Raw genomic sequence first — 7,108 nt, forward strand, 5'->3', positions numbered from 1 at the left:
TCGGCTGAATACCGGCCAGCAGAAATATTAGAAGAAGAAGTCAAATTTATGCGGCTGCACGCCCGAAATTTTATGGATCAGTATTTGCGCCGCGGAAATATGACGATGCACATATGTACTGTATTGTTCTCAAGATACCAGTCACTGTCAATTTCTTATTTTCGGTTTCCTTTGCTCCGCTATCGGACGTATATAATTCGTTATGGTTATAAATAATATATAATGCCGTTGTCTTGTTTCCTATCAGTGCGGTAGCATCTCAAAACGGAATTCTTATATACATTTTTATTGCTCGACAGCTTACATTTACGGGATGGAACAAAAAACCGTATCGACTCCTGTGTGTCTAGAGACTGCTGTTGCGACATCGCTGTTGCATTGCAGCCGACCTAACTTCACATAGTCGGCTGGAGTGGTCGCGTGGTTCTAGGCACTTCAGTCTGGAACCGCGCGACCGCTACGGTCGCAGCTTCGAATCCTGCTTCGGGCGTGGATGTGTGTGTGATGCCCTTATGTTAGTTAGGTTTAAGTAGTTCTGCGTTCTAGGGGACTCATGACCTCAGATGTGCTCAGAGCCATTTTTAACTTCACGTAGCGTGATATTTTGCCGGCGCTGGTGTAGATAATGATGTGGTATCATAATTCGTATAGTTGTCAAGTCACCATGTTTTACATGTGTGACGCTGTACGCATTCAGCATCAAAACCAGATCTGATACCTCAGCACAAGAATTTCATTTCCGTACTTGGTTATCTGAGAAGCTATGAGAAACTACATTTTTGCTTTTAGCCTCTTCTAGAAAATCGTATTTGGCTTTTCTCTTTCTGTTGTCGTTCGAGAGCATTCTACGGTGGTAAAGATTTCTACTTTCTAAGCCCTCGTCTTCTTTTCTCAACTGACGACGGTTTTGGCAAAGGGTATGTTAAAAATGGTCGTGTATGCTTGCATGTTTGTGACACTGACTCTAGCACTTCCGGAGACATTCCTCGCTAAGGTTTTTTTCACTGGATCACTGTTTTCAGCCGTGTAAATGTACTCAGTGATTTGATTTGCAGTTTCCTCGCCTCGTATTATGCGAGAAGGAGGAAAACTCCCCGTCGAATAAACCTTAGGATTGTATAGGAGTATTTTCTGTACTTGAGATGCATCTGCTGCCTTCTGTACTGTTGGTGTGCGGCAGTGGGCGCCTGTGAATTAGTTTAAAAATATAACGTTAGATACCATCAGCTGCTGTAGGGTGGACTAAAATCTTGTAACGTGCAGAGTCGACAGCTGGTACGATAAATTGTAGTCCACGCCATCCGAACAGGCCTAGTGAAGCCCAACGGTACCGAACGACCGCCATGTGATCCTCAGTCGACAGGCGTCGCTGGATACGGTTATGGAGGGACACGTTGTCAGCACACCGCTCTACCGGCCGTTGTCGGCGAGAGTCACTACTCAATCAAGTAGCTGCTCAATTGGCCTGGCGAGGGATGAGTGCACCCCGCTTGCCAACAGCGTTTCACAGATCCGGAGAGTGACCCATCCAAGTGCTAACCAGGTACAACAGCGCATAACTTCGGTGATCTTACGGGAATCAGTGTTACCTCTGTGGCAAGGCCGTTGGCAAATTAACTGACTGGTTAAAGCTGTTTGCATTAGAACATGCGTATATTAATTCGTTCCAAGGAAAATGCTGTCTTTCTTGAATACCAAGACATAATACAATGCAAAAGTAAACAACTGTCCTTGAATCCGTTAAGAGGCTCTGATAGGCTCATCGGGACCGACCGATCGCCATGTCATCCTCTCTTAGTGGCGTTAAAGGATTCGGTACGGAAGGCGGGGGGTCAGCCCACCCTTCCCCTTGCAACTGTGAGCTTATGTGGTCTGGTGATGCTCCTAGACGGTCAAGTAGCTAGGGCTGAGATCACGAGGCTGAGTGCACCCCGAACTAGTCCTTCTACCAAGGGAAATCGCTGCCGGTATTGGTAATCAAACCCGGGGCTTCCGTGTGCAATCAGCCGTGCTATGGACGCGGTCCATCATGTCACTATGCACTGCTTCACTGATTAAGGAATGGTTTCACAAGCTGCGACATCGTCGCGAAAGAACAGTGACCCGTATATGTAATATGTTTCCTTTAATTTACGTTTACGGTCACAAACTTTTTGTTAACAGATTACCGGTTTCGGTCTTTAATGACCATCATCATATCTGCAGAAAAAATGAGAAAAGCATAAATACACTCGCAAACTGTATACAGCTTAAGAACAATACACAGACCACGAGAAAAAGCAGTACTGACAAAATTTACATTTGAGCACTTTAAATGTGAAGAGGCATACCTGTTTCATAAAAATGAAGTCCTAATGTACTGCAGCCATAGTAGCATCGTCAAACGTTAAATGCGGAATCAACACCAGCATCGTCAAATACATATAAATAACATCACATGCATGAATCATGTTGTCAGTAGAACTACTGTTTAAAATGAATTTGTTAGAGGAGGTCGAAATTTGTAGAACAAAAATTAAAGAATCAACTAAACTGCTTAACTAACAAAATAACTTTGTACCCAACACCTACTTTGCTTTATTTGACAATGTTTTACACTGATTACTGCACACCTCTGTTATATATAGTGTGTTGATAAGTTCACCTAGTATTGAGTGCATCACATATTACTTCGTTTTCATACGTTTTACGCATGATTCTAGATTGTTCTTGTTCTTTCTCTATTAATTTCATAGACTGCACTAATCAGATAATGTTGATCACCCACTGTTACGGAATGCTATCATTCTTTCCTTGCAATGGAGTGCCGCAGGGTACGAGGGGCCCTCTGCCGGTCACGCTGCTCCAACCACTTCCCGCCTGTGCGGAATTCTGGCGTTAGCGCTAACAGAGGGCGCTCATTATGTGCAGCACTATGTTTTCTTTCTTTTGTGATTCCTTTAGAGATTTGTTTTATGGTTGTTTAATATTACACGATGCACTATCAACGGTGTTCAATATTTATGCCATTATCTAGAATATTGGCACTAGAGCACACGTCAACCACTGTTTCTTAACTCATCCTCTTTTTAACAATATTACATTTGAGAATGAGATTTTCACTCTGCAGCGGAGTGTGCGCTGATATGAAACTTCCTGGCAGATTAAAACTGTGTGCCCGACCGAGACTCGAACTCGGGACCTTTGCCTTTCGCGGGCAAGTGCTCTACCAACTGAGCTACCGAAGCACGACTCACGGCCGGTACTCACAGCTTTACTTCTGCCAGTACCTCGTCTCCTACCTTCCAAACTTTACAGAAGCTCTCCTGCGAACCTTGCAGAACTAGCACTCCTGAAAGAAAGGATATTGCGGAGACATGGCTTAGCCACAGCCTGGGGGATGTTTCCAGAATGAGATTTTCACTCTGCAGCGGAGTGTGCGCTGATATGAAACTTCCTGGCAGATTAAAACTGTGTGCCCGACCGAGACTCGAACTCGGGACCTTTGCCTTTCGCGGGCAAGTGCTTTACCAACTGAGCTACCGAAGCAAGACTCACGACCGGTACTCACAGCTTTACTTCTGCCAGTACCTCGTCTCCTACCTTCCAAACTTTACAGAAGCTCTCCTGCGAACCTTGCAGAACTAGCACTCCTGAAAGAAAGGATATTGCGGAGACATGGCTTAGCCACAGCCTGGGGGATGTTTCCAGAATGAGATTTTCACTCTGCAGCGGAGTGTGCGCTGATATGAAACTTCCTGGCAGATTAAAACTGTGTGCCCGACCGAGACTCGAACTCGGGACCTTTGCCTTTCGCGGGCAAGTGCTCTACCAACTGAGCTACCGAAGCACGACTCACGACCGGTACTCACAGCTTTACTTCTGCCAGTACCTCGTCTCCTACCTTCCAAACTTTACAGAAGCTCTCCTGCGAACCTTGCAGAACTAGCACTCCTGAAAGAAAGGATATTGCGGAGACATGGCTTAGCCACAGCCTGGGGGATGTTTCCAGAATGAGATTTTCACTCTGCAGCGGAGTGTGCGCTGATATGAAACTTCCTGGCAGATTAAAACTGTGTGCCCGACCGAGACTCGAACTCGGGACCTTTGCCTTTCGCGGGCAAGTGCTCTACCAACTGAGCTACCGAAGCACGACTCACGACCGGTACTCACAGCTTTACTTCTGCCAGTACCTCGTCTCCTACCTTCCAAACTTTACAGAAGCTCTCCTGCGAACCTTGCAGAACTAGCACTCCTGAAAGAAAGGATATTGCGGAGACATGGCTTAGCCACAGCCTGGGGGATGTTTCCAGAATGAGATTTTCACTCTGCAGCGGAGTGTGCGCTGATATGAAACTTCCTGGCAGATTAAAACTGTGTGCCCGACCGAGACTCGAACTCGGGACCTTTGCCTTTCGCGGGCAAGTGCTCTACCAACTGAGCTACCGAAGCACGACTCACGACCGGTACTCACAGCTTTACTTCTGCCAGTACCTCGTCTCCTACCTTCCAAACTTTACAGAAGCTCTCCTGCGAACCTTGCAGAACTAGCACTCCTGAAAGAAAGGATATTGCGGAGACATGGCTTAGCCACAGCCTGGGGGATGTTTCCAGAATGAGATTTTCACTCTGCAGCGGAGTGTGCGCTGATATGAAACTTCCTGGCAGATTAAAACTGTGTGCCCGACCGAGACTCGAACTCGGGACCTTTGCCTTTCGCGGGCAAGTGCTCTACAAACTGAGCTACCGAAGCACGACTCACGACCGGTACTCACAGCTTTACTTCTGCCAGTACCTCGTCTCCTACCTTCCAAACTTTACAGAAGCTCTCCTGCGAACCTTGCAGAACTAGCACTCCTGAAAGAAAGGATATTGCGGAGACATGGCTTAGCCACAGCCTGGGGGATGTTTCCAGAATGAGATTTTCACTCTGCAGCGGAGTGTGCGCTGATATGAAACTTCCTGGCAGATTAAAACTGTGTGCCCGACCGAGACTCGAACTCGGGACCTTTGCCTTTCGCGGGCAAGTGCTCTACCAACTGAGCTACCGAAGCACGACTCACGACCGGTACTCACAGCTTTACTTCTGCCAGTACCTCGTCTCCTACCTTCCAAACATTACAGAAGCTCTCCTGCGAACCTTGCAGAACTAGCACTCCTGAAAGAAAGGATATTGCGGAGACATGGCTTAGCCACAGCCTGGGGGATGTTTCCAGAATGAGATTTTCACTCTGCAGCGGAGTGTGCGCTGATATGAAACTTCCTGGCAGATTAAAACTGTGTGCCCGACCGAGACTCGAACTCGGGACCTTTGCCTTTCGCGGGCAAGTGCTCTACCAACTGAGCTACCGAAGCACGACTCACGACCGGTACTCACAGCTTTACTTCTGCCAGTACCTCGTCTCCTACCTTCCAAACTTTACAGAAGCTCTCCTGCGAACCTTGCAGAACTAGCACTCCTGAAAGAAAGGATATTGCGGAGACATGGCTTAGCCACAGCCTGGGGGATGTTTCCAGAATGAGATTTTCACTCTGCAGCGGAGTGTGCGCTGATATGAAACTTCCTGGCAGATTAAAACTGTGTGCCCGACCGAGACTCGAACTCGGGACCTTTGCCTTTCGCGGGCAAGTGCTCTACCAACTGAGCTACCGAAGCACGACTCACGACCGGTACTCACAGCTTTACTTCTGCCAGTACCTCGTCTCCTACCTTCCAAACTTTACAGAAGCTCTCCTGCGAACCTTGCAGAACTAGCACTCCTGAAAGAAAGGATATTGCGGAGACATGGCTTAGCCACAGCCTGGGGGATGTTTCCAGAATGAGATTTTCACTCTGCAGCGGAGTGTGCGCTGATATGAAACTTCCTGGCAGATTAAAACTGTGTGCCCGACCGAGACTCGAACTCGGGACATTTGCCTTTCGCGGGCAAGTGCTCTACCAACTGAGCTACCGAAGCACGACTCACGACCGGTACTCACAGCTTTACTTCTGCCAGTACCTCGTCTCCTACCTTCCAAACTTTACAGAAGCTCTCCTGCGAACCTTGCAGAACTAGCACTCCTGAAAGAAAGGATATTGCGGGGACATGGCTTAGCCACAGCCTGGGGGATGTTTCCAGAATGAGATTTTCACTCTGCAGCGGAGTGTGCGCTGATATGAAACTTCCTGGCAGATTAAAACTGTGTGCCCGACCGAGACTCGAACTCGGGACCTTTGCCTTTCGCGGGCAAGTGCTCTACCAACTGAGCTACCGAAGCACGACTCACGACCGGTACTCACAGCTTTACTTCTGCCAGTACCTCGTCTCCTACCTTCCAAACTTTACAGAAGCTCTCCTGCGAACCTTGCAGAACTAGCACTCCTGAAAGAAAGGATATTGCGGAGACATGGCTTAGCCACAGCCTGGGGGATGTTTCCAGAATGAGATTTTCACTCTGCTGCGGAGTGTGCGCTGATATGAAACTTCCTGGCAGATTAAAACTGTGTGCCCGACCGAGACTCGAACTCGGGACCTTTGCCTTTCGCGGGCAAGTGCTCTACCAACTGAGCTACCGAAGCACGACTCACGACCGGTACTCACAGCTTTACTTCTGCCAGTACCTCGTCTCCTACCTTCCAAACTTTACAGAAGCTCTCCTGCGAACCTTGCAGAACTAGCACTCCTGAAAGAAAGGATATTGCGGAGACATGGCTTAGCCACAGCCTGGGGGATGTTTCCAGAATGAGATTTTCACTCTGCAGCGGAGTGTGCGCTGATATGAAACTTCCTGGCAGATTAAAACTGTGTGCCCGACCGAGACTCGAACTCGGGACCTTTGCCTTTTGCGGGCAAGTGCTCTACCAACTGAGCTACCGAAGCACGACTTACGACCGGTACTCACAGCTTTACTTCTGCCAGTACCTCGTCTCCTACCTTCCAAACTTTACAGAAGCTCTCCTGCGAACCTTGCAGAACTAGCACTCCTGAAAGAAAGGATATTGCGGAGACATGGCTTAGCCACAGCCTGGGGGATGTTTCCAGAATGAGATTTTCACTCTGCAGCGGAGTGTGCGCTGATATGAAACTTCCTGGCAGATTAAAACTGTGTGCCCGACCGAGACTCGAACTCGGGACCTTTGCCTTTCGCG

The 7,108-nt window shown here is 48.1% G+C and overlaps 1 non-coding gene across 1 annotated transcript; it reads right to left on the reverse strand.

Moving 5' to 3' along the window:
• Positions 1 to 6,765: 6,765 nt before the first annotated feature.
• Trnal-caa lies at positions 6,766 to 6,840 on the reverse strand. Its single transcript has one exon. It is a non-coding gene; the product is annotated as a tRNA-Leu (tRNA).
• Positions 6,841 to 7,108: the final 268 nt, after the last annotated feature.

Source organism: Schistocerca piceifrons, chromosome 4 (genome assembly GCF_021461385.2).
Source record: "Schistocerca piceifrons isolate TAMUIC-IGC-003096 chromosome 4, iqSchPice1.1, whole genome shotgun sequence".
NCBI classification, from domain to species: Eukaryota; Metazoa; Arthropoda; class Insecta; order Orthoptera; family Acrididae; genus Schistocerca; species Schistocerca piceifrons.